This window comes from Myodes glareolus, chromosome 7 (genome assembly GCF_982192425.1).
Source record: "Myodes glareolus chromosome 7, mMyoGla1.1, whole genome shotgun sequence".
Classification (NCBI taxonomy): Eukaryota; Metazoa; Chordata; class Mammalia; order Rodentia; family Cricetidae; genus Myodes; species Myodes glareolus.
In genome coordinates, this window is record NC_142032.1 from 8247321 (window position 1) to 8273312 (window position 25992).

Consider the following 25992-nt stretch of genomic DNA (forward strand, 5'->3'; position numbering starts at 1 on the left):
ACATGGTAGACTATGGGAGACTGGGATTTTTTTTTACCTTTCCTTTTTATTTAGGCAGTTGTGAGGCCCGTGGCACGACTCGGTGGAGTAAAGGTACTTGCTCTCAAGCCTGAGTTCCGTGTCTGAGCCCCACATGGTCGAACGAAAGGACTGACTCCCGCCAGCGGTCTCTGAACTCCACATGTGTGTTATGGCATGGACATTCATTCACTCACTCAACTCACACACACACAAACACACAATTTAAAAATTGATTAAATCTTTCTAGGCAGCTGCCACTCTGGTCAGTATATCCCCAAATGGCTCAGCTGACTCCACAGACACCACCAATCCTTACTCCTTCTCCTCTCTTGTCTTTCCCTCTCCTTCTTCCACCCTTCTCGGTGCCAAGAATAGAACCTAGGGGCCTCTGCATGCTGCCAGCCCTTTACCACTGACCTCACCTCCAACTCCTCGGCCTCTTCCTGAGAAGCATTTGTGGTCAGGCTAATGGTAACCCAGCGAGCAGTTTCGGTCTAAAAACATTGCTAGCATATCCTTGCTGTACGTATCCCAGGAGATCACTAAATGGTGGCTCTCGGGGGGGGGGGGGAATTCCAGAATCAGTGGGAGCGGTGTGAGCCCAGCCTCTGCCCTCTGTGGCTGTGTGACCTTCAGCAAGTTGCACAGCCCCGTGGCCCCTCAGCTTCCTTATTTACAAAGCAGAATCAAAGGTCAGAGCCACGTACTCCACAGCACTGGCTGAGGTAAAAACAAGAGGCCACAGATGATATAGGATGTGTGAAATATGGCGGTCTGAGCGTTAGCATGGTGTAGGATTCTTCATTCATTGGGGTTTCATTAGTGAGTATCCCAGAATGCATGAAGAGAACACCTCAAAGTGTTCAGGACTTCCAAAGACGCCATCCATCCGTATCTGAGAGTCCAGCGCATCTGGGCCATCTTCTCCTGGTACAGAAGATCCTCAGACCTCAGCCAGGCACAGGAGGGTGTGGGTGTGGATGAGGGTAGTCTCTGAACACTAGGGAAAGGGGCTGGTCATCCTGGTCACATCTCCACCTTCACGGGTACACATGTTTGGACCACGTCCCACACCACGGATCTTTGTCGTTGCCAGTTTCCCCTTCTTCTTGTTTCTCTGAGGAGAAAGTCGACCATTTGCCTTCTTTAATTCAGGTAAAATATGTACTACATCTAAGAAAGCCAAGGGGTGGTGCAGAAATGTAAAAAATAAAATTTCACATATGTTTTCCACCTTAGAGAAAATTACTTTTAGCAAGGGCTATGTACCTTTCCAGGATTTCATTTTTCTTTAAGTAAAAATAAAGATTTGCTGCATGGTGGTGGCATGCTCTATATCCCAGCACTTGGGAGGCAGAGGCAGGCAGATCTCTGAGCTTGAGGTCAACCTGGTCTACAGAGCAAGTTCCAGGACAGCCAGGGCTACACAGAGACACCATTTCTCTAAAAACCAAACCAAACCAAACAAACAAATAAATAAAAATTAAGATTTGGGGGTCAGATATTAGGGCGAACATCTTTAATCCCAGCATTTGGGAGGCAGAAGCAGAAGAATGTCTGTGAGTTCAAAGATACTCTGGTCTTCATAGTGGCTCACCCAGGTTGCATAATGAGGCCTGTCTCAAAGCATGTATTGACATATATTGATTAGGCAAAATAGTGGGTTTATTATAAGACTTTCAGACATGTATATAGTGCATCTTGATGATATTCACCCTATTCCCTCTCTTGCTCCCTCCTATTCAACAATTATCTCTTTCCTATTCTCCTATCTTCTTCATATGTGTACATGTGTGTGCATGCATGTATGTGCATGCATATATATGTGTGCATATGTGCAGGTCAGAGTGAAGGTCAACGGTTACACCATGAGGCCTTCCTCAGTCTCTCTCACTCTTATTTTTCCAGTGTTTCTTACTGAATCTGAAGTTCCCTGCTTGGGCTAGACCGTCCATCCAGAGACCCCCTGGGATCTGCATGTCTTGTCCCCAAGCACTGGTGTGATGGACACATGGTGCCATGCTTGGTTTTCACACAGGTGCTAGGATTCTGAACTCTGGACCTTATACATCAAGCATTTTACTAGCTGAGCCATCTTCCCGGCCCTCCCTATTCTAGCTTCTTGTCTACTTGTTTTGGTGACCCTGTGAGTTTAACTAGACTTGTCTACATGGGCATGGGTAAGGGGTTGTTTACAGAAGCACAGGCAATTCAGGATTTTCACGTGTATGCTTCAAACGGTGTGTATGTGTGCCGATGTTACATTTGCTTGTAGAGCATGTATGTGAGAACATGTATAGTAACACATGAGATCACAGAAGACCTTCAACACCATGCTTCGTTTCTGCAGCCTGCATTCCACAGACAGACTTGTCTCAACTCCTCTGTAGCATGCTGTATTTGGTTCTGCTGCAGCTTTTCATTTTAACCAAGGGCCCTTGTCTTGGGGTGCCTATGTTCTGGGGTGTATCCTTGCATGCTGGTGCTGGTGTTTTTGAACAGCGACCTAGAAAGATTTCTGTGGCATGAAGATAAGGGGGAGCAGTTCAGAAGTTACCTCTGGCAGAGCTCTTCCACTGGTCCCTAACCTGTGAGCCATCGCCCCTCTGCCAAACCTCTGTCTCTAGAATTATCTACATTACAATTCATAACAGCAGCAAAATTGCAGTTATGAAGTAACAACGAATGTAACCTTATAGTTAGGGTCACCACAATGTGAATGATTGTGCTAAAGGGTGGAGGCACTAGGCACGTTGAGAACCACTGTGGGATGTTTAGCCCTCCAGACGATGACCCTCCCTGGCCTCCTCAGCATCCTAACACTTCCTCTGACCTCCATCGTCCTTGCCCATGTCTGTGTCATGCACCATCTCCCATGAGACCTGAACTGCTGCCTTTGACCTTAAAATAGAGTCCCCAGTTTCGATAAACAAGGAACCTGAAATTCAGAGAGGGAAGTGATCTACTCAGAGACTGTTCCCTGGCCACAGGGTCCGGATCTCTAGACATAGGAAAGGTGTGGGCGGCTGTGGAGAGGAGGCAATAGGTCATGGGGGGAGGGGGGAGCTATGCAGCAGGCTCACCAGTTAGCCCGTCCAGTCCCATGACCTTGGTGAGAGGCAGAGACTCTATCACCCCACTTTCCTGAGTGAGGGTGTGAGGCAGTTCCAAGTGAGAGGCTTGGTCTGTGAGATTCCTAAGTCTCCCTTGCTCTTCTTTCCCTGACCTCCAACAGCTGAGATCTGACTGTCCTCCCACCATCTGCTTGGGGGCCTGAGGAGATAAAGGCCCAGGGGCCTAAGTCCTGCCCTACCTAGAGTTTAGGCTTTGCTGAACTCCTCCCACTCATCCGGGTCCTCTAAGGGGCGCCGGCTTCCTTGCTGGAGGACAATCCATTGCTGGCCCGGGGATCCAGCAAGGGGATACACGTGAATCCCACTCTCTTCCACCATCCCACCAGGGGATGCTGAACAGCAGGCTGGGACGTCAGTGTCCTACAGGGCTCCCCGCTGTTGGAGGGGAAGGCAGTCTCCCTGGCTGTGTGTGGAGGGAAAGGGAACATTCTGCTAAAGGGCTGGGTCTAAGGACAGACTCAACCCTAGGCTCCCCGCATCATTCCCTCTGAGCCACACAGGTCTGGGGACTTCTTCTTGGGCAGGACCTGCCTCCTGGGGACTCTCCGCTCCAGCCTCTTGCTGATACCCAGCCCTGGTTGCTGGGCACTGTCAACAGAACGCTCCCCATAGTCTCAGCCCTTGGCAGCTACTGAGAGCAGGGCTCCCTGGGGAGAGGCAGCAAGGCCCAGGCTTCTCAGAGGGGGAGGTGGCACTGGCTGGGAGGTGGCTCCCACTGCACTGGGTTGGTTTCCTCCTTTCAGCCTCTCTCTTCCCTCAGACATTTTGGAAGGTCAGACTCTTGGAGAAAACACAGGAATGTACCCTCCAAGGGGACAGAGGCAATGTATGGAATGCGGCTTACGAGCCCCAAAGCCCAGTTCTACCCCATGGCACCTGTCTGTATACAAGTCACACTGACGGGAGCCCCCAGGCCTTACTGTACCCTCCCGCCTGGGTCCTAAGCTGTTCTTTAGGTTAATAATCCTTAACGGTTTTATAACCCACAATTTTTTTTTGAGACAGAATTTCATGTATCTCAGGTTGACCTAGTGTGCTTTATGTACCCAGAAGTGACCTAGAATGTCTGACTGCTGAGATCTGGGATTACAGGCTGTACCACCATCTATGCCAAGGTCTTGTATGCCAAGCAAATAGCCTACCAACTGAGCTACGCCCCCAACACTCGTTCTATCAGTGTTCGTAATAGCAAAACCAGAGCAAATTTGCTATTAAAAAAAAATGTCGAGGGGTTGTATATGGCTCAGAGGTTAAGAGCACTGGTTGCTCATCCAGAGGACCCAGGTTTGATTCCCAGCATGCACACAGTGGCTAAGAACTATCTGTAACTCCAGTTCCAAGGGGATCCAACTCGCCCTTCTGACCTCTTTGGGTATTGTGCACAGGTGATGCACAGACGTACATGTAGACAAAGCATCCATACATATAAGATAAAAACAAATACATTTAAAAAATCCCCACCTTTTAAAAAGGGTGGAAAGTAGCTCCCACGCCAGTCATACAACTACAGAGCTGTGTGATTGACTCAGACTGGCACGCTGATCTTCCTTTGCCTCATCAACTAGAATTCTGGGAAACCAAAAGTCACGTTGCCTCTGTGTTTGAACAGCGCCAGGACTTCTCACTGCTCTCGAAGAGGGCGGTTTCTCTTGGCCAAAAGGCCTTTCCTGACTGTGTCTGCTGTGTCTACAGCCAGCTGACCCTCAGTCACCGCACCTGTGCCTGTCCTTCTGCCCCTGACCAAGCTCCTCTCCCTTTACTTACTGCCTTTGAGCCAGGAGTGCTGCTTGCCTTTGGTCCTGCCCTTCAGATCTGGGTTCCTGCTTCAGACAGGTCTCTGCACCAGCCCCGCCTGTGGAAAAACCCATTAGCATTATGGAACCTTATGTTTATATTTATGTTATGGGTTTGCTTTCCAAGATCATCTAACTCAAACCCAGCTACTGGAGGGGACCAGGGACCTGATTTCCTCGCTTTTGTCTCCCAGTGTTGGATATATTGTGATGTTCGTGGATGAGTAGACGGTAAGTATCAAGTCTCCGATTGTTCACACAGCTGGGAATGGAAAACTAGGCAGAACAGCTAAACAAGGGCTTGCTAAAGGCCGTGCTGGCTGGTGTCATGTCAGTCTGAAACGGGCTGGGATCATTTGGGAAGAGGAAACCTCAGCAGAGAAAATGCCCCCACCAGACTGGGCTCTGGACAAGATTATGGAGCATTTTTTGGACTGATGACAGATGAGAAGGCCCAGCTCCCTGTGTACGCTGGTTCTGGGTAGTGTAAGAAAGCAGGCTGACACTGGTTGTGGCGGCCCAACGCTCAGGACACAGAGGCAGGCAGATCTTTGAATATGAGGACAGTGGGGTCTACGGAGTGAGTTCCAGGACAGTCAGCACTACACAGAGAAACCCTATCACACACACAAAAAAAAAAAAACGAGGAGGAGGAGAGGAAGAAGACAGGCTGAGCAGACCATTGAAAACAAGCCAGTAAGTAGCACCCTCCTTGGCCTCTGCATCGCTCCTGCCTGCAGGTTCCTGCCTGCCCTGTTTGAGTCCTACCCAGATTTCCCTTAGTGCAGTGGAACTGTAAGCTGAAATAAACTCTTTCCTCCCCAAGTTGCTTTTGATCATGATTTTTAATCACAGCAATAGAAACTATAAGACTTAAGCTATGGGACTCAGTCAGACCAGGGACAAAGCAGGCAGGGGTTGGTGAACTGTTAGGATTCTATTTCTAAGGGCTCTGTGGACATGGCTGTCCTGGTTCTTTCGGGGCACTGTGGTGGCTTAAATGAGAATGATCCCTGTAGGTCCGTGAGTTTGAATACTTGGTCCTGGTTGGTTTGGGAAGAACTGGGAAGTATGGCTTCGTTAGATGAGGTGTGTCTCTAGGGGTGGGCTTTGAGGTTTCAAAAGACTCCTGCCAGCTCAGAGAAGCTTCTACAGCAGCTGGGAATACGACTGGACAATGAGAGACCTGGGAACACAGCTCTGAAAGGGATGTCTCCATCAAATCCGTCCCCTCATGACTCAGGGAATCCTGCAAAAGAGGAGGTAGGAAGATTCTAAGAGCCAGGGGAAAGAAAGAAACCAAGGAAACAAGACCTTCTAGACCCAGCAGGACTGATGTGAGCTCACAGATTGAGGCAGCACATACAGAGACTGCACAGCACGCAAGAGACTGCACAGCACGCACAGAGACTGGCAGTACGCACAGAGACTGCACAGCACGCAAGAGACTGCACAGCACGCACAGAGACTGGCAGTACGCACAGAGACTGCACAGCACGCACAGAGACTGCACAGCATGCACAGAGACTGGCAGTACGCACAGAGACTGCACAGCACGCACAGAGACTGCACAGCATGCACAGAGACTGCACAGCACGCACAGAGACTGGCAGCACGCACAGAGACTGCACAGCATGCACAGAGACTGCATAGCATAGCACGCACAGGGCCTGCACAGCCCTAAGCCAGCTGGGGTCCCAGCACTGAGAAGGGAAGTGGACTCAAGCCCCATCCCTAACCCAGAGCTATCTCCAGCTGATAGCTGCTCTTAGAGGAAAACTTAGTTCTCTCCAGGGGAGTCTCACTAGGTGCACAAACCACACTCAAGGGCAGCCCATGTCCAGCAGTACGTGACCAACACAGAATGAACTCAAAGGTATTGTTGGAAAGTTTTTATTTTGTTTTTGTTTCCTTGTTTGCTTTGGTCTCATTATGCTTTGCCTGGTTGTTTTTTTTTGTTTTTGTTTTTTGTTTGTTTGTTTTTCCTTACAGATCTTTTGCTTATATATTATAGTTTCCAATTTTGAGTTTTTATGCGATTTCTGTGTGTGTGTGTGAACGTGTGTATCTCTGTGCCTGTGTGTGTTTCTTGTGCTGTTTCTTTGACTCTTTTATTTTCTGTTTGTTGGTTTGTATGTTTTGTCCTACCTTGGTTTTTATTTTACTTTATTTTTTAAATGCTGTTTGTTTCTTATGAAAGAGAGGATTTGGGTGGATGAGGTGGGGAAGATCTGGGAGGGGTTGTGGAGGGGAGGTCATCAATAGACTACATTGTATAGAAAAAAATCTATTTTCAATAATAAAAAGTAAAATAAATAAAAAGTAATGGAATATAAAAAAAGGCACATGCCTCTCTTAGTGTGCTCTCTGCTTCCTGTTTGTGGATGTGAGCTCTCAGCTGCTGGGTCACAGGTTTCATTACCACACCTGCCTGCTTGCCTGAGGCCATGCTCCCTGCCCTGATGTGGTGGAGCCTTTTGGAGAACGGATAGCCCCAAATAAAGCCTTCCTTCTCTCAGTGGCTCTGGTCGTGGTGTTTTATCACGGCAACAGAAGAGTAAATAGCACAGGTACAGCAGGGGCTTCGGTGATTTTGCCTCCTGGTTTTAGAGGACACCACGGCTGCACACCTGTGGTGGTGGTGACTCTCAGTGTGACTTGATTACATGTTGGCAAATTAGGCAACAGACAGAGAACCTGAAGCAGGGCTGGCCTCTAGTGGCCTCTGTCCATCAGCTAGGTCCTGTGTCCCCAAATTTCCACAGGCTCCCAAAGCAGTCGCACCCGTTTGAGAACCAAAAGGTCAGATGCATGAGTCTGTGGGGGACATTTCATGTTCAACCCCTTGTGATGTTGTTATATCATTCATCAATTGGTTGTCTTCCTGTTAAAACAGGCCCTAAAGAGGTAGGGGTGAATTGGGCTCAACTTCTCGCCTCTCCTGCTTCTGCTTTGCACTCTGCCAAAGCCTTCCTGTTAGCCATCAGCCCAGGCCCAGAGGCCTAAGGGAATGTGTCATTAAATGAAGGGTGGGCTGATGGAAGAAGAGAATAAAGGAGGGAAAGACAGGTGGACAAAAATGCCCTCTCAAAGGGCTTGTTTGTTTGTTTGTTTGTTTCCAGGCAGTTCTCGCGTACCCTGGGCTGTGTACAAACTCACTAAGAATCTGATGAGGACCTTGAACTCTGACCCTCCTGCTTCTCCCTACTGAGTGCCGGTATTACAAGCACTCACCACTATGCTGAGTTCCTGTGGTGCTGGGGATCCATTCAGGGCTTGGTGGGGCTGGGCAAGCACTCCACCATTGAGCTACATTCCACCCCCACATTCTGATTCCTAAAGAAGGAAAAATAATCTAACAGGTGACACACTGGTGGTCACCTCCTTTGCCTGAGAAGCTCTTTGACTTGTTCCTCTGTCTTTATACATGTTGAAATACCCTGTGGCCCTTTCTTCCCCCTGCCAAGCTTGTTGAAAGTCTTGGTGAACTCACCCCTGGATTCCTCCTCTCCCATCACTCCTAGACCTCTCTGCCTCTGGCTTTCATCCAAATCACCATGGCAACTCTCAAGTTGTCCCTCACCAGGGACCTTCTAGGCTCTGAGCCCTTCCTTGGCTCCAGGCAGCGTTAGAAGCCATTATTCTGGTGTCCTTCTTGACTCAGCCTACACAATACCTCTCTTTCTCTGCAGGACACATGTTCCTTTTGCAGCTATGCGTGACATCTGGTCCTCTCAGCACCTTCTCCTGCACCCTATCCCTCTGCCTTTGTTCCCATTCTGTCTCCTCCAAACATTCCAGGGGTCCTCTGTGCGCCAGGCACCTCACTTGGCTCTTAGCTGTATTGCCTGAGAAATCCTCACACTGATGCCCTGTTACTGCTGTATCGGATTGTACTGGTGTTGTATCGGTGTCCTCCGGAGTTGTAGATAGATAAATAACACCCAGGGACTAGGTACACAGTTGATCAGTGGTGTCTTCAACACTTGACTAAATCTTGTTGTTTGCAAACCTATGCTCTCAGACCAAAGCCACATCTTTCTCAGCATTGTCCCCCACACCAAAGACTCATTCTCATGTTTTAAATTAGATTTATTTATTGTGCATACATTGGGAGGTGGCATGTCACAATATTCGTGTGAAGGTCAGAGGATAACTGGCAAGACTGATTCTCTCCTTCTACCATGTAGGATCCTAGGGTCAAACCCAGGCCATCAGACTTGGTGTCTAGAGCCTTCATCCACTGGGCCTGACTCAACTCTCAAGTTAATGTTTTCAGGAATGGCCTCCTCCGGGCTTCCAGTCTTGCTCTTCCAAAGGCCTGATGACTTTTTTCTTAGGTGTTTCTCTAAAATCTTGAATCTGTCCCCCTCAGGTCTATTGTGAGGCTGATCTTAGCATCCTGAACTTTGAAGTCTGCTGTGGGTTCCAGGACCTTGTGGCCAAGGGGTAGAAGCACCCGTGCTACCCTCCGGCCCATCTGTGACTCACTCTACCCTGATACCCCCAGGCCCATCTGTGGCTCACCCTACCCTGATACCCTCAGGCCCATCTGTGACTCACCGTACCCTGATACCCTCAGGCCCATCTGTGGCTCACCCTACCCTGCTACCCTCAGGCCCATCTGTGACTCACCCTACCCTGAGCCTGCTCCTGTCCGGCACTGCTCTCTCCATTCTCAGAACCCAGAGCTCCCTGGAGTTCCCTTTGCTCGGAGATGACCCTCACTAGATGACATTCTTACATGTCCCCTTGGCCTCTACTTACCCTTCTCTTTTGTATCTAAAAAAATGAATTGTCAGAAGAAGTTCTAAACATCACTGATAGATTCCCCCTGGATGATGAGGTTCCAGCTGATATATATATTTAAAGCTAAGGTCTTACATAGCCCAGGTTATGCCTTCTTCTCCCACCTCCCTCCTAAAGAAAATGTCCTAACTGGCCGGGGTGGCACATGCCTTTAATCCCAGCACTCAGGAGGCAAAGACAGGCAAGTCTCTGAGTTCAAGGCCAGCCTAGTTTACATAGTGAGTTTCAGGACATCTAGGGATACACAGAGAGAGTCTTTTTCAGGAAGGAAGGAAGGAAGGAAGGGAGGGAAAGAGGAAGAAGGGAGGGAGGGAGGGAGGGAGGGAGGGAGGAGGGGAGAGAACGCTTCCTGAGAGAGGGAAGATAACAAGACCCCTCAATGCCTTCCCTGCCGATGGATTTGGACCCGCTCTAGCCAGGACTTAGGCTTACTGAGGCTTGTCATGAAGGCTCTCAGCAGGAGTCCTCACCAGCTGTCCTCACATGGTGGGATGGCTGCTCCCTGGAGAAGGTGGACCATCACCTGCTGACATCAGAGACTTGAGACACCTGCACTGGACACCTTCTTAGGGTGGACAGTGCCCCTTGACCCAGGGTGATTCAACCAGTCGGTTCTGGTTGGGAGGAGATGATCAGGACAGACTCCAACACATTGCCATGCAAGGGCGAAATTGGCATGATGATAGTTATTCTCCTTTCCCAGAAATTATATCATTTATTATCCCAAAATTGATAATACTTTCTTTTCCCCTTAGAGTCTTGAGGATCTCAAAGTATTGAAGAATTCAGGTAATTTTCACAAAGTAAAAATTCGCTGAGATCTCTCTAAGAGTGTAGACCTTGATAAGCTGGCTACACTCCAATAAAAATCCTGGCATACAAGAATATTTGGATAGCACAAAATGGTCTTGAGGGATTAAAAAAGGATGAAAGAACAGGACACAAGATTGAGTAGGTACAGTGGAGGTGACTAGGGGAAGAGCTGGGGGAGGGTGAATATAATCAAAACATGTTGTATGAAACTCTGAAATACCTAATTCAAAAAAATTTAACAATTTTCCTGAAATTAAACAGCTAAAGTGGAGGCAAAACAAACCCAGAATTACTCCTCCTTCCCCTAGTCAGGGCCTGCACACAGTCACTAAGATTCATAGCCATGTTCAGCCAATGGCCAGCACCATCTGAACTGGCTCTCCAACCTGGTGAGCAACCCTCCAGGATGGTCTGACTGGGAATGTGGGACTCAGTGGATTTCAGTTACCATTGTCCTGCATGCTTTAGACTTCTGGAGCCATTCTCCTGCCTAACCTCAGACATATTAAATGTCTTGGCCTCCTGCAAGCGTGTCCCCTGTCTTTTGTCAGAGAACTTCTTATCCTTGTAACTACTGGGACTACAGGCATGCACTGCCATGTCTAACTGAAATATAATTCTCTTTTTGTTGTTGTTTTGTTTTCTTGTTGAGATGGGGTCTCTCTATGCAGTCCTGGTTATTCTGGAGCTCATTATGTAGACCAGGCTGGCCTTGGACATGTACCGTTAGTAGCCATGTTGATTTTCACAAGCTAAGCCATCTATGATTTCATTCCATTTGTTTACTTATTTTATTTTAAATATGTTCATTTTGGATGTGAGAGCATCTTTATGTGGCAGTTCTCATCCAGAAGCAGGGGACAACTTGTGGGGGTGTTTGTTTCTCCTCTTCTTTCATGTGGACCCCAGGGATAGAACTCAGCCCCTCAGGCTTACAGGCAAGTACCTTTACCTGCTGAGCCATTTGAAAACCCTGCTCACATAATTTTATAATTAACACAGTAACTTTTCTGTTTTGTTTCTGTTTTTCGAGACAGGGTTTCTCTGTGTAGTCCTAGCTGTCCTGGAATTAGTTCTGCAGACCAGGTTGGCCTCAGACTTACAGAGAACCATCTACCTCTGCCTCTCAAGTGCTGGGATTGAAGCTGTGTGCCACCACTACCACCAGGCTAGGCAGAGGCTTTCTTAGTCTATTTGGGAAGTCCCTGGAAACAGAAGAGGACTACAGACCTGCTCTGGAAGAGGTAGGACCTGGTTTTAGTACCATGGCAAATTAAACCAACCCTTTTAGGAGCTTCCTGGTTTATCAGGTAGGCACCAAGGTCTTAGGGTAAGAAATAAATACAACCATCACTCTGTGTCTACAAGGGCTGACCAGGGCCAAAGATATCAAAGAGTGCAGAGACTCAAGTTCCTTGTATAAAATGGTGTCCTAGTAGGATTTTTATTGCCATGAAGAGACACCATGACCACGACAACCTGTATAAAGGAAAACATATTGAGGCTCACTTACATTTCAGATATTTAGTCCTTTATCATCATGGTGGGACATGGCAGCATGCAGGTAGACATGGTACTGGAGAAGAAGCTGAGAGTTTTACATCTTGGTCCATAAACAGCAGGGAGAGACTATGAGCCATGGTGGGTGTAGCTTGAGCATATAAGACCTCAAAGCCCACCCCCACAGTGACACACTTCCTCCAACAGAGCCACACCTACTCCAACAAGGCTGCAACTCCTCTAGTGCCACTCACTTTGGGCCAAGCATTCAAACATTCGAGTCTCTGGGGTCATTCCTATTCAAACCATCACAAGTGGACTAATATTTATCTATGGCTAACAGAACCATTCCTGTATACTTTAGGTTATTTCTTAGTGGCTATGTTGGCGAGGAAAACTGCATCCTTCAGTTTTATTGTCATTGTGGCCAAAATACCTGAGGCAACTTGAGAAAAGAAAGATTGAGCTTTGACTTGTGGTTTCCGAGAGTCCAGTCCTTGCTTACTCAGCCCCATGCACTTAGGCAGAGCATCATGGTAGCAGAAACATGGCAGAGGAGTTCCTTTATCTCATGATTGACAAGACGCAGAGAACAGGAGTGAAAGTGAGACCAAGTGTGAGAGACAGCAGTGGCCTGGGACATGACACTGCCCCAAAGTCATACTCCTAAAGACCTGCTCCCTCCTGTTAGGCTCCCTACTCCCTAAAAAGGTGCCTCCAACTGAGGATACTCAGCACATGCGCCTGTAGGGGACATTTCACGGTGGCCATAACATCTACTTCTGACCATACTCCACAAAGCTCGTAACAGCTTTATCACTCAAAATTATTTGGCGCATCTCCAAAGTCAATAATCCCAATATTGTTCAAAAGTTAAGTCCAAAGACTCAAAACAAACAAACACCATCATCATAATAAATAATTGATATACTTCCAAAATGCAGTGGTATAGAATAAACACTCTCACTCCAAAATGGAGGAATGGGATCATAGAAGGAGAATGGGACCAAATAAAAGTCAAATATGCAACACTGGGGGTACCCAGTGATGAGAAAAGCACTACCAAGGCTTTAGGCAACCCCACCCCAACAACCTCTATGGCTTGCAACCCTCAGGGTCTCCCTCCTGGTCTGGTTTCATTCATTTTCCTTATTCCTCTAAGGCAGCCCTTGGGTTTGACATCTCCACCATTCAGGACTGTGTGCTGAAGCTCTACCCGCTCAGGTCTCCCTTTGGAAACCCTCCTCCTCCCACTGTCAGGAGTCCCACCAGAACCCAGCTGCAGAGGAGCTAGCTCAGACCCATGCAGGCTCCCTGATAGCCGCCGGTTCAGCTTCTCTGCGCCCCTGTGAGCCCTGCTTGGTTGATTCTGTGGGACATTTTGCTGTGCTGTCCCTGACCCCCTGGCTTCTAAAGTCCTTTCTCCCTGTCTTCCGCAGGATTCCCTGAGCTCCGCCTGACGTTTAGCTGTGGGTCTTTGCATCTTCTCGCATCAGTTGCTGGATGAGCTCCTGTGACGACAGCCGGACCAGGCACCAATCTGTGAGTACAGCAGAATATCAGGAGTCCTTTCATCGTATTTTCTCTTTTCCTTTCTTTTCTGTCTTTCCCTTTTTTCCCCAGACATGTTTGGTTCTGCCCTAGGTCTCTGGGCTGTCTAACCTCTGGGTCCTGACCCTACAGGCAGTGTCAGGCATGGGCTCCACCTCATGGCTTGGGTCTCAGGCTGGACCAGTCACTGGCTGGCCACTCCCACAAGTTCTGCACCTGCTCCACCTCAGGACATCGTGCAGGCAGGGCAAACGTAGATCAAAGGTTCTGTGGCTGGGTTGGTGTCCCAGTCCCTGCACTGGAAGCCTTGCCTGGTTACAGAAGATGGAGAGTTCAGGCTCTGTGTCTCCCATATATGAGTTTTCCCTAGCGTCCTCCTCGTGGATCCCTGGGAGTTTCCACTGCACCAGGCTTCTACCTCGCCCCTGAAAGTCCCTCAGTTCTGGTCATCTCTCCCAGTATTCTCCCCCCACACCCCTACCTGTCCCCTCCTGTTTTCATCCCTACCTCCAGGTGAATCCCTGATCCTTCCCCCATTTCCATTTTCCTATCAACAAAGTGAGGTGGGGGGCAGGGGTTAGACTTCATGACATCTATCTGTGCCTCCTGCTTTGATATCCTAGAAACCAATGGCCCTGCCTCTGAGACCTGGGTAACAGCCCAAGAGCTAGGAGGCCATGTCTTAGAGGAATTCAGAGTCCGGTCCAAGTCATTCACTAACTGTATGGTTTTTATGCCTACCTTTAACCAGGCTGCTCGGCTCAAGAACCGCTATGGCCTTAGCTCCCAAACAGTGGCATCCTCCAAATGCAGGGCTGTGCAAAAGGCCCACCCACCATAAGACGGCTAAGAGGGCTGTGGTCTACAGGAAAACTGCAAATAATAGTAAATTAACTAGAGTGATGTCTCCATGGTTGAATCGTTGTCATGACAATCATTCTCAATCATTGTCAATCATTGTCAAGCCAAGGGGCGGGCCTGCTCTCACTGCACACCCGCCTTAGCAGTTCACCTATGTTTGCTCTGCTCCTCTCTCCTGGGGTCGTGTGAGTGACTTCCTTGCAAAGAAAGCTACTCAGAGAAAGAAAATGACAAGAGGGAGGGTACTGTGTTTGCGGGAGGAGAGCCTCTGCTTTAGGGTCTACACCCATTCACAAACTCAAGGGAATGTGGTCTACTTAATTTACCTCAGACTGAAAATAGGAGTGCTCCCCCCAGCAGGTGACTCAGCAGGCCCAAGAGTTCCTCTGCTAGGAGGAAGTGGGGCGCTCAAGGGCTCTGGTGACCCCCCAGGTGCCACCACAACAGGAAGGACCGATAACAGAAATGTCTTGCATTTCACAACTTCCTGAGCCAGTGGCCTGACTTTCTCATGCTCCCCTTCCCCAAACCAAGACTTCCAAAACTGTAATTTCTGCTTTGCCAACTCAGAGCTGAGTGGCCCACCATCTAAATGACAGCATTCTCTCAGGCCTTAAAGAGAGGGAGGAGGGCGCATGCCTCCGTGTGCACCTGGGTGCATATGAAAGTGCCCCTGTGTATGTTCGGATCTGACGCTGAGGAAGTGAGCAGGCTGTGCAGTGCCCACCCCGAGAACTGCCCTGGTCTCTGCTTTTCCTTCCCGCCTCCCACCCACGCACAGTGGAGACTGCTGTGGGCTGTGGCTGCTGTGGGCTGTGGCTGCTCTGGGCTGTTCTGTGCTCTGGGGAATGACACTCCTTTTTTGTACTGGACCCTAGAAAGCAGTGCTCACTGTCTTGTGCCAGGTATTTCTCTGGGGCCTCAACAGAAGCTGAGGAGCAAGGCAAGTGTTTGGAGAATGGAGCCTCATCTCACTTGGTGAGGCTGGTGCCCTGAGGAGAGGGGATGCTGGACATCGAGAAGCCTAACTTATGGTCCTAACTCTTCTACTTCTTCCTATGTGACCTTGAACAAGGCAATTCTTCTCTCTCTTCTCTAGTTTCTCCTCCATTTTTCTACTTATCTATGATTTTCTTTTCCTTTTCCATAGCTGAGGATCAAATCTAGGCTATTATAAAGTGATCTGCCACAACTAAATTACATGCCTAACCCTGTATTATTTTTCTGAGACTTCCTCTTGATATGAGTTCACCTTGACCTTGAGATTCCCCCCTGCCTCATCTCAGAAGTGTTAGGATTATAATTCTATCTATAGTTACTCATTGTTTTCAACAAAAACAAATTGAATGCATGCGGGCCCAGGCACCTGTGTATGTGTATATACTAGAAACAGGAGAACACCACCCATGAAAGGCTAAAGAAACACCCATGCCAGTGGTGGCACATGTCTTTAATCCCAGCACTCAGGAGGCAGAGGCAGGTGGATCTCTGTGAGTTCAAGACCAGCTTGGTTCTACAGAGAGAGTTCTTCGACAGCCAAGGCTATACAGAGAAACCCTGTCTGTCTTGAAAAGCCAGAAAGAAAAAAGAAAAAGAAGCACACATGTAAGCTGGAGAGATGGCTCAGCGGTTAAGCGCACTGGCTGCTCTTCCTGAGGACTGGGGTTCAATTTTCAGCACCCATATCAGGCATATTACAGAAAATCTGACACTTTCTTCTGGTCTCCCTAGATGCTGGTACCGAGAAGCACTTATCCACGTATATCTACATGTTATTAAAAATAATTTAAAAAAAAAAGAAAAGAAACATCTACATATAGGGCCTGAGAGGTGGCTGGGCAGGTAAGAGCACTTACCACTTCCTTTTGATGACTTTGCGTTGTATCACTGGATCCTATGATGGATGAGCTCTCAGAAGTTTCCTGTATGCCACACACACACACACACACACACACGACATATGTGCCCACACTACTATCTCACACACATGATAATGGTGACGGCAATGGTGGTGATGTCATCTAGTAAGTCTTGGTACTGCCTTCTAACAAAAACTACCTCATTTCTTCACCATTGGTCTCTGGACTCACCTGCTTTGACTAACACTGTATAAGTGACCCTTGACTTTCTAGAAGCCCTAGCTAGCCTGCTGGAGAAGGCACGGAGAATGCACATGGTGATGTCCCAAGGGGTAGCCTCAACCAGCGACCACTTGAATGATTGGGGCCACAGTCGCACAGCTGAGCCGACAGACCGAAAACTGGAGTGAGTTCAGCCTAAATTGCTTAGAGCAGAGACGAGTCACTCTGGCTGTCACCCACAGAACTGTGAAATATTACGTCATTACAGTTTGTTTTATGTGTGTGGGTAAAGGAACGTGCAGGCAGGGCAAGCATGTAGAGGTCAGACATTAGCCTCAGGTGTGGGTCCTCGGGAACAAGGGCTTTCACAGGCCTGGAACTTTGCCAGGTCCGTCAGGCTAGCCCGTGAGCTTCCAGGCTCTGCCTGCCTGTGTCCCACCTCGTATTGCTGGGTTTACAGGTGTGCACCCTACACCTGGCTTTTTATGTGGACTCTAGGAACCAGAACTCAGATCCCTGCCCCTGCCAGGCAAGCTTTATGGGCTGAGTCATATCCCCAACCCTAGTTACAAATGAGAGTTTTTGTTTGTTTGCTTGTTTCTTGTTTCGATTTCAGCTGCTACCTTTTGGGGGATGGCTTTCTCTAATATCTATTAACTATTTCCTATGTGCCAAGGACAATGTTACGTGTTCTGTACAGTCTTATTTGTTCCTTGTGCCAACCATGTGATGTGGTCATTAATTCTAATCTCTGCTTTTTAGAGCCAAGGAAAAGGAGACACATGACTAAGGTCAAGGGACACGTGAGTAAGGGAACCAGAGAGCAGGCTGTGCAAGCTTCAAGTCCACAGTTAATTCTCTACTATCTGGCACAGAACCTAAAAGATCCTGTTCTGGCCTTCATTTAGTTTATGGTTTGTACAGGGGACTAGTAATAAAGAAACAGAAATAAATACCAGAAGGTACAGCGTCCTGGGGTACACAGTTTTTGGTGAGATGACGGGTCAGAAGGGTGGCGCAGTGAGCTGAGAACTGTTCTACAAGGTCTAAGGTCATGGTCAGGTCAAGCTTCAGTCAACAGAAACGTTACCTAGCCATTGGGCTGGACTTCGTTGGTCCGAGGCTTGGGTGGTCCAGATTCTGCCACTAATACCCTGGAGACTGCGCTGGAGGCCTGACGGCCCTTGTCCCTTGCTCAGCCACTGTCCCTAGTCTGAATGACTTGACTCTAAAAGCCTCTTTCCCATGGAGTTCCCTGCCAGAGAACATTCCCTGCAGCCCCTCATGGCCCCCCATGGCCCCTTAGTTTTTGTTTATTTTAAAATAGAGTATAGGTCCGCAGCCTCGGAGTAAGGCTACTGTGAACACTTCACAACAATAATAATTCATTTTCTTTCAGTCGTAGGAAGAGAATGACTATCTCGTGGAGGCTCCTGGCCTGCTTCAAGGCCCTCTGAGAGAGTCCTGCCATTTTATTCTCTTTCCAACACCCTTGCTCAGGAACCTGGGGGTGCGGGTGCACTGTGCTCGCTCTCAGTGAGTCAGCATTGCTGACTTAGCTCTTGCTGTATGGCTGGCCTGTAAGCACAGGTAACCATTTCCTATCTGGCTTCCCTGCTCTACTTCCAAATATGGCTGGAAGCCTGTGGGAGGGAGACTCTCGCTGAGCACAGCTTGATTTAGACCTGAAAGAACCAAAGAATTTATGGTTGGCTGGTGGCCTAGTAGCCTCCAGTCTGAAAACAGTTTACTGGATAAAGGAAGAGAGGGAGGACTGGGTTCTCCACAGCAGCAGCAGTGAGTTTGGAGCAGGGCTGTAAACAGTATGGGCTGTGTCACCCTGTCGGAACTCAGAGTTCAGGTGGGGGTCTATGGACAGTAGGCATTCTCCAATTTTCATTTCTCTTCTTTGGGGCAGAGAGAACTGAAGCTGATGCCAGGGAGGAATATGAGGTCCAGAGAGGTCCTTTTTGGCACCTCACGGATAAACCCCAGCAGCTATAGTCTGAGGCTCTGGCTCTTTCAGAAGACGCTAGGAACTGAAACGTCTACCTCCCCAGCACATCCGGGGACACTGACTGAGTTGGCTGTGGGAACAGCCTAGACTGTGCATAATACGGGCCCACGGAACACGCAGGCCCAGGGAAGAGCTGAACAGTGCTGCAGGAATGAGGGAATGCTGGGGGCCCTGAATCACCCTTCAAGATCCTGCTGAGAAAGGGAAAGGGAGCGGGAAGATAAGGGAGGTCAAGGTACACAAGAGGCTTCTTAGCTCAATGATTAATTATCCTGGGCCAGGGGTCAGTCAAAAAAAAAATCAATCAATAAACAAACAGTGACTTGGTCAGAGGTCTTTCCTCTTTCAGGCCACCCTTCCAACTGGCACAAGAAGGGTTTCTGAAAATTAAGCCAGGGTGGAAGCCTTTCTTGGCTGAGCTTGGTGTGGGCGCCATCTTTCCAGAGACCCAGAAGTATATGGAGCTCAGAGTCATTTTGCATGGGGGATAGGGAGAGTGCTGGTATTGCTTTTGGGCCTTGCTGTCTTGACTGCCTTTCTCATCTCTGTCCTCTTCTCCCCTAGGTCGAACATGGACAAGCTTTCTGTATAGTACTCGTAGCTCTTGCCACACAAAGATGCTTGTGGGCTAGTCCTGAAAGGCCTTGGGTGTCTATTTACAAGTTAATTTGCATGTGGGTGGATGGGCCTCTGAGGAGGAAGTTTGGTGAAAGGCTGGGATGGCGTGGGCGGGAAGGGAGGGTTCCAAAGCTACACTCTAGGCCTAGATGTTGGTTTGCAGCAGAAAGAATGCCTTTTTGTGTGTCCGTTTGTCTGTCTGCTTGTTTAACACAACAGCAGAACTTATTGGCCTTGAAACTGAAGTCCAAGGGGTGTGGCTAGTTTTAGCTTCATCCGGGAAATCGAACAATGTCTCCAAGACCTGATTTTCTCTGTAGCCTTTTTGCTTCAGCTTTTCTCCAGTGACAGCAGTGTCTCAGGTTAGTTCCACCCTAGGGGGTCAGATCCACTGAGAAGGTGCAGGCTGCCCAACCTTCACCAGGATGGAGGACGAGTTTGGCTGTCCCTGGCCTGACATTTTCCCAACCCTTCACTCCATGACTGTAGGCAGGCGAATGGCATCTCCTAATCTGACCCTGGAGAACGCAGGGAACTGATGTGGGATGCTCCTGTGTGTGCTGTGACTATGTTTTTATTACCCACGGTCAATAAAGAAGCTGATTTGGCCGGCAGCCAGACGGAATAGAGCCAGGGGAAAATCCAAGCAAAGATACCAGGAAAAAGAAGGTGGAGTCAGAGAGACACCAGCAGCCACTGGGGAAGCAGGATGTGAGGTAACAAGTCACAAGCCTTGTGACAAAATCTAGAATACTAAAAATGAGTTAATTTAAGTTATAAGACCTAGTCAGTAATAAGCTTGAGCTAATAGGCCAAACAGTTTGTAATTAATATTAAGCCTCAGAGTAGTTTTTTGGGACCTGGCAGGTGGAGAGAGACCAGTTACAGGACAGAGGTACTCAGCAAGAGTTAAGGCGTTTACCTCAGGTGTGTAAGCAGGGCAGGCTGACAGGAAATACTGGCCCCTTCCTCCACTTCCCTTAGAGAAGAAAGTGCTAAGAAAAGCTGAGGGGCTTCTCTGGACCCCAACTGCACAATGGGACTCAGGTAAGAAAGAAGAGTTTGCTGGCTTTCTGTGGAGAACACATAGCCGTTTCACTGTGGCAAGGGCAGGTCACCCGGGCCAGAGCAAGGATTCTAGATGTGGAACATCTCAGGCATGGGGAAGAGGCAAAGGTCCCTACCTCGGCAGCCATGTTCACAGAGGACATGAATAACGCATAGAAGCAAGAACATACTGGCCGTAAGGCGTGTCAGGTGACCAAGGGGCTTCCGGGGGGGGGGGGGGGGGGGGAGCCGGGCAGACTAAGGGTTGAGCTAGCTGAGAAATGTCAGACAGCAGTACCCGGGTACAGTCAAGGGCATATTAATGGACTTCATTGAGAGAACCTCAGCCTGGGGCTCATTCCAGACACCCCAGACCACTCCCTACTCCCTACGTGGGCACTCTGACTCCTTCTCCAAGCCTTCTCTATAAAATGGGAGGGACACTTCCCACCTGCTCGGGAATGAAGCTGAACCAGAGTGCATGAAAGTAGGAGCAAGACTCCAGGGCTACCCCTAGGTCGAGTTTGCCAATTTTCCTTATCCTGACAGAAGGCCACACAACTCTGTGGCTCAGAGACACTCACAGCATAGACGAAGCACAGAGGAACGAACCTGCTTGGTGAGGGGAGGCCCTAGGGGCCTAGCTCTTGCTGTGAGCAGCTCTCTAGAATATCCCCACACTTTCCACTGAGTCAGAGAAAGGAGCCAACCTGACATTGGCGGCTGCGCAGGTCCTACCAGTCATTGACAGGGAGGAGTTAAAAGGAGACAGAAAAGCTCACACAAACCACAACACAGCCTCCTCCCACAGGCAGGCCCAGATCTCAGGGCCCTCCTCCTCCCTCTGCTCTGAGGGAGCACTCACTCATCTTCCATCACGTGCCTAGCTGGCCTCTCCGTGTAACCCACCCTGTAAGGCACAGCGCGCAAGGACGGCATGCTTACCATAGTGCAGCTGAGTCTCCAAGACCTTAACTTCCTCTAGCTTCCGCGGGTGGCTCAGATTCGTGATTTTTCAACCCTCTGTCCTTCTGTCCCCTTCCCAGGGAGGGCTTTGTGTGATGTTGGACTCCGAGTCTTGGGAAATTGGCCACTTGGAGTCTTTTCTCTGCCTCTCGTTCTACATAGACACACTGCTTTGCATATTTGTGCAGGCCAGGCAGCTGCCCCTACTTCCAGGCTTTTGTGTTCCCCTGACAGAGGTCTAAAGAACAGTCCTCAGGGAGTAGCCACGGTGGTAGGAGAAACACGTGTTTGGAACAACCTAGATGTAGGTTGTAGCTCTGCTTGTTGGCTCCGTGATGTTGGACAGGTTACCTTCTCCTCTCTAAATCCCAGGGCCAAACATCCTACATGGTTGTTATGAAGACAGAGTGAAGAGGCCCAGAGCCCAGTGAAGGGTTTAGACAGACTTCTCGTCTGTTAACCTTGCCCTGTCTTCCTCTGTGGAGGTGATTGTATGTGTAGGCAATCACGTGTTGGGAGCCACCATCGCCTGACGGTGAGGCCCCATCTTGAACTTCAAAGCCTGTGAGGTTGGCACCATTTCTCCCCATGACTGAAGAGCCACTGTGGCTGGGGGTGGGAGGAGGGCAGAGTTAAGAAGCCACTGGGCAGTGCAGAAAGCACAGGCCGGATGGACACTCAGCCATCACATCCTGACTATCCTTGCACCTCCCTCCCTGGCTTGGATTCCAGTTATCATGGGTCTCCTCCTTCACATCTCCAGGACACTTTCTGAACCAGGGATGACACTTTTCACTCCCAAATATGAGAAAAATCTGTTCCAAGCAGGTTTAAAGGAAAATAGGAACAAACAAAAAAGTAAATGGAGATTTTTGGTTCAAGTGACCTCTAAAGTGATCTTATATTATATAAGACTGAATTTCGAGCTCAAATAATGTCATTACATCATTCTTCCTAGATCTCAGGTCCACAAGAAGATGCGTTCAGGCTGGGGCTGTCGTATCCACAAACAGCAGCAGGACACATGGCTTCGGCTCTCAGGGCTCCACGGGAGCTCACACTTAGACGTGGGATAGAGTCACATCGTCTCTGACTGTGCTGACATGAACAGGTGCCCATAGCTGACCCAGCCACGTGCCCAGGAAGAGGAGACCTGTGAATTGATGGTCACAGTGTGTGGTCCTCATGACAACCTCGGCAGCCTTATTGGATGGGGAAGAGATAGAAGCTTGACATGGCAGCTCTGCCTCGCCTGGGGAGGTTTTCTGCAGTGTTAGGTGCGGCAATCCTCTCTGGATGCTGAGACAAGCTCACACCATTGTCTTGGACACCCAGCCTCCAGAACCATGAGGCAAGTCAACTTCTTGTTGTAAACTGCCCACGCTCCAGGGTTTTTTTCTTTTCCTTTTTTTTTTTCTCAAAAGAGAAAGAAAATAATTTTAATTTAATTGGTTGTTGTTGTTCTGTTTTTAGACAGGGTCTCTCTATGTGGTTCTGCCTGTCCTGGAGATTTGCTGTAGACTGGTCTGGCCTCAGACTCACAGAGATTCTCCTGCCTCTGCTTCCTAGGTGCTGGGACTAAAGGCGTGCACCAGTACATGCCCCTTCACCCCCATTTTCTTTTCTTTTCTTTTTTCTTTAGAGTCACAGAAAATAGACGAACACAGGAGTTTTCTAGTCCCGGTGTTCTGAAGGGAAAGCTGACCTGTGTGAGCACCGGGGACCTATGACTGGCTCCTAGGCTGGCAGCCAGGGAAGGCGCCATGCGGATAAGGAAAGTGGAGAGTCGACACTATCCTCTGAAGAGCCTAGATCAGGGTATGTTCCCTGAAACATAAACCAGCTTTGATGAATGAGGAAACTTGGAAGTGATTTCCACCTTGAACTTTTTTAACACTGGCAAAGTGGAAAACTGGGATCCTTGACTCGATGGTGTGGCTATGGAACTGACTGGTGCAGGCGACTCTTCTTCCGTGGAAGCGCTCGGCACGCCTTTGCCACACACCTGGGAGAGCACCATGGTAGGTGTTGCAGCTGGGCTTCCTTCCCAGGAACTCTCCATGACAGCCCATTTCCTCTATCCTCATGGAAATACCATTTCTCAGAAGGAAGCCTGAATTACTTATTGACCCACGTTTTCTCTATTACAATAACTCTCCCATCTCTCCACTCAGAGGTGGCACCCAAGTTTCAAGTCTAGGTGTCCCCAATTTGCCTCTGGTTTGGGGTGTTTCAAGAGAGTCATGCATTCACGTAGCTGAATGTTTGGGGATTGTTCATTATGTGCCAGGTTTCAGAGACACACAGGAGAACAAAACTTTTGGGGACTTGGACCAGAAAAGTGGTGACATTAATGCCTAGCTTTTACAGAGGACTGTGACCTGGGAAGGAAGGATGCGGGAAGGGGCCTGGCTGGACACTGGGGAACAATAAAGAAATTTCACTGTGATCCAGACAGGAGATGACGTGGCCATAATAGTGTGCTGGGTGTACAATCAGAGAGAGGGGAATGAAACGGATGTGGGGAAGTGACTTTGTGGCAGGTAGAGGTGGTAGGAGAAAGGTCCTTCATGACCCTCATCTCTGTGAACCTCAGCTTCCTTGTCTATAGAACAGTAAATCACAGGACTATAAATTCTGGAGCTCAGGTACATATAATTACTAGTATCTTAGGACCAGGCACTGCTCCTGAGCTAGGACGCGAAGGAACAGCAGGTGGATTTAAGATGTAAGATGCTCCGTTGCACTTGGGGTTCTTGAGTCTGGGACACTGACGAGCATCTACCTGGAGCTGCTTACTAGGCACTTGAAGAAGGAACAGCAGGTGGATTTAAGATGTAAGATGCTCCATTGCACTTGGGGTTCTTGAGTCTGGGACACTGACGAGCATCTACCTGGAGCTGCTTACTAGGCACTTGAATTTTGGAACTAAGGCGGGGGGGGGGCAGGGATCTGTTCTAGGGTTTTCCACTTCATCTCATCCCAATTTCTTGCTGGTTCATTTTTTTTTAAGGAGTAAGGCTATATATGTTACAGCCTTCAGGCATGTCTCACAAAGATGGAGTGGGTCTCCTTCATTCTGTCTTTCTGTGTTGCCACGTTGCAGCCTCTCCAAGGAGGGTCAAGAGATGCTCTTACCAGGTCTTTCTTTAACCAACACTGTGCAGAGTGGGCACTCTCCTGGATCCCCTTCTCTGGTTTTCATGGTTCACTGAGATAGCTACAGTTAAAGATGGACAGCTACAGTTAGAGACGGAGAAACCAGGGAGAGGCTTCAGGAAGTTAAGTGAGTTGCCCAGGGCCTTAGACTTGCAAGCCCATGCTCTTAAAATTTACCCTCTTTTAATAAAAATGTCCAATATCTAGGCAGGAGAAAGGATAGGTGAGGCTGGTAGGCAGAGAGACTAAATAGGAGGAGAAATCTAGGTTTGAGAGAGAAGGAAGAATGAGAGAGAAGAGAGGAGAGAACAAGGGAGATGCCTGAAGCAAGAAGCCAGGGAGATGACAGCCAGACACAGAGAAACAATGAAGTTAGATATACAGAAGAAAGGTAATAAGCCCCGAGGTAAAGGGTAAATAAAGAGAAACAGTTCATTTAAATTACAAGAGTTAGCCAGAAACAGCTGAGCATTCAAAACTAATGAGTTTGTGTCATGATTTGGGAGCTGGTTGGTGGCCCCAAAGAGAAAGCCTGGTCCACCGCAGCCCAGAATGTATTTCTTCTCTGAATGTAGATGCCGCATTTGCTTTGTTACATCAGTATTCTTTATAAAGTCCTGGCAAAGGATTTTTAAGCTTTTATTCTTTCAAAAAATGAAATTGTTCCTCAGAAAAAAAGAAAAAGAAAAAAATCTTATTCTCTAAGAGAGCACCATCCAGGAGAACTTTCTGGAAGGAAGATGTGTCTTATCTGCATTCCCTAGTACAGCTGCCACTGGTCACATATATAGCCTAGGAACTGAGATTTTCATTTTATTCGCTTTATATTTAAATGCAGTCGCCACACTCAGTCAAAGACAACCTAGACTTCCAGGAGGCCTAGAAAGACCTAGGAGTTACATCATCTCATTCAAAGCAGTTTGCAGTGGGTTCAGGGATCTCCTTGAGTGAAGAAACAGTTTTCTCAATAGGTTTCTAAGCGCCACCAAAAAAAAAAATGTTCCAGTTCTCAAGGGTTAACTAGATATTTCCTGCTGCTCACAGTGTTCAAAGACACCAGATGGGAAAGTTGGATGGTATTGGAGGTGTGACGGCCCCTGGTGGCTTCCGAGATGGGAAAAGGAAGTGCCCTTTTGCAGCATCCTGGAATATCAGCTTCCAGGCTGGCATCTCAAGCAGTAGGACTGTTGCCTGGGAGACAAGGAACATGAAAGAACACCAGAACAGGGTGGGGGCTACACGGGGAACCATCCTTGGAGGCCAGTGCTACGAACCACAGGCTGCACTGGACACGGGGCAAAAGGTGAGGGACTGCTGGGGTGGCCCCAGGTTCCAAAGAGGGCAGGGGAGATCTGCACTCGTGGGAAGACTGAAGGAGGGGAAGAAGGAGCAGAGGCTGCTGGAGTGGGGGTGGGGCAGACCGTAACCACACAGCGTGCAGAGTGGGGGAGGTACACAGGCTTGGGCAAAGCTGCACCTGTGAATTCTCCCCAGTTCAATACAACCCCTCATTGTCAACCACCAGTTTTTGTAATACAACTGTCACAAACAGTAAGCGAGCAGTTACTGTGTAACCTCAGCAGTCACCTTTCGCGTCTCCACTGCCCTCTCCTTCTCTACTG

The 25992-nt window shown here is 48.7% G+C and overlaps 2 long non-coding RNA genes across 4 annotated transcripts in view; one reads left to right on the forward strand and one right to left on the reverse strand.

The window, feature by feature from the left end:
* LOC125393261 (uncharacterized) lies at positions 1 to 21326 on the reverse strand. Its single transcript, XR_007229750.3, has 3 exons — positions 21191 to 21326; positions 4920 to 5007; positions 1 to 1138 (listed from the first exon to the last, which is right to left on the reverse strand). It is a non-coding gene; the product is annotated as an uncharacterized LOC125393261 (long non-coding RNA).
* Positions 19366 to 25992, forward strand: part of LOC125393259 (uncharacterized) — a 17110-nt gene continuing 10483 nt past the window's right edge. Inside the window, exons 1-2 of one of the 3 annotated variants that reach the window (XR_015738327.1) lie at positions 19366 to 20245; positions 22854 to 23232. This is a non-coding gene — a long non-coding RNA (uncharacterized LOC125393259). The remainder of the gene's footprint in view (positions 20246 to 22853; positions 23233 to 25992) is intronic. The other 2 variants (XR_015738328.1, XR_015738326.1) reach the window with 2 other exon arrangements.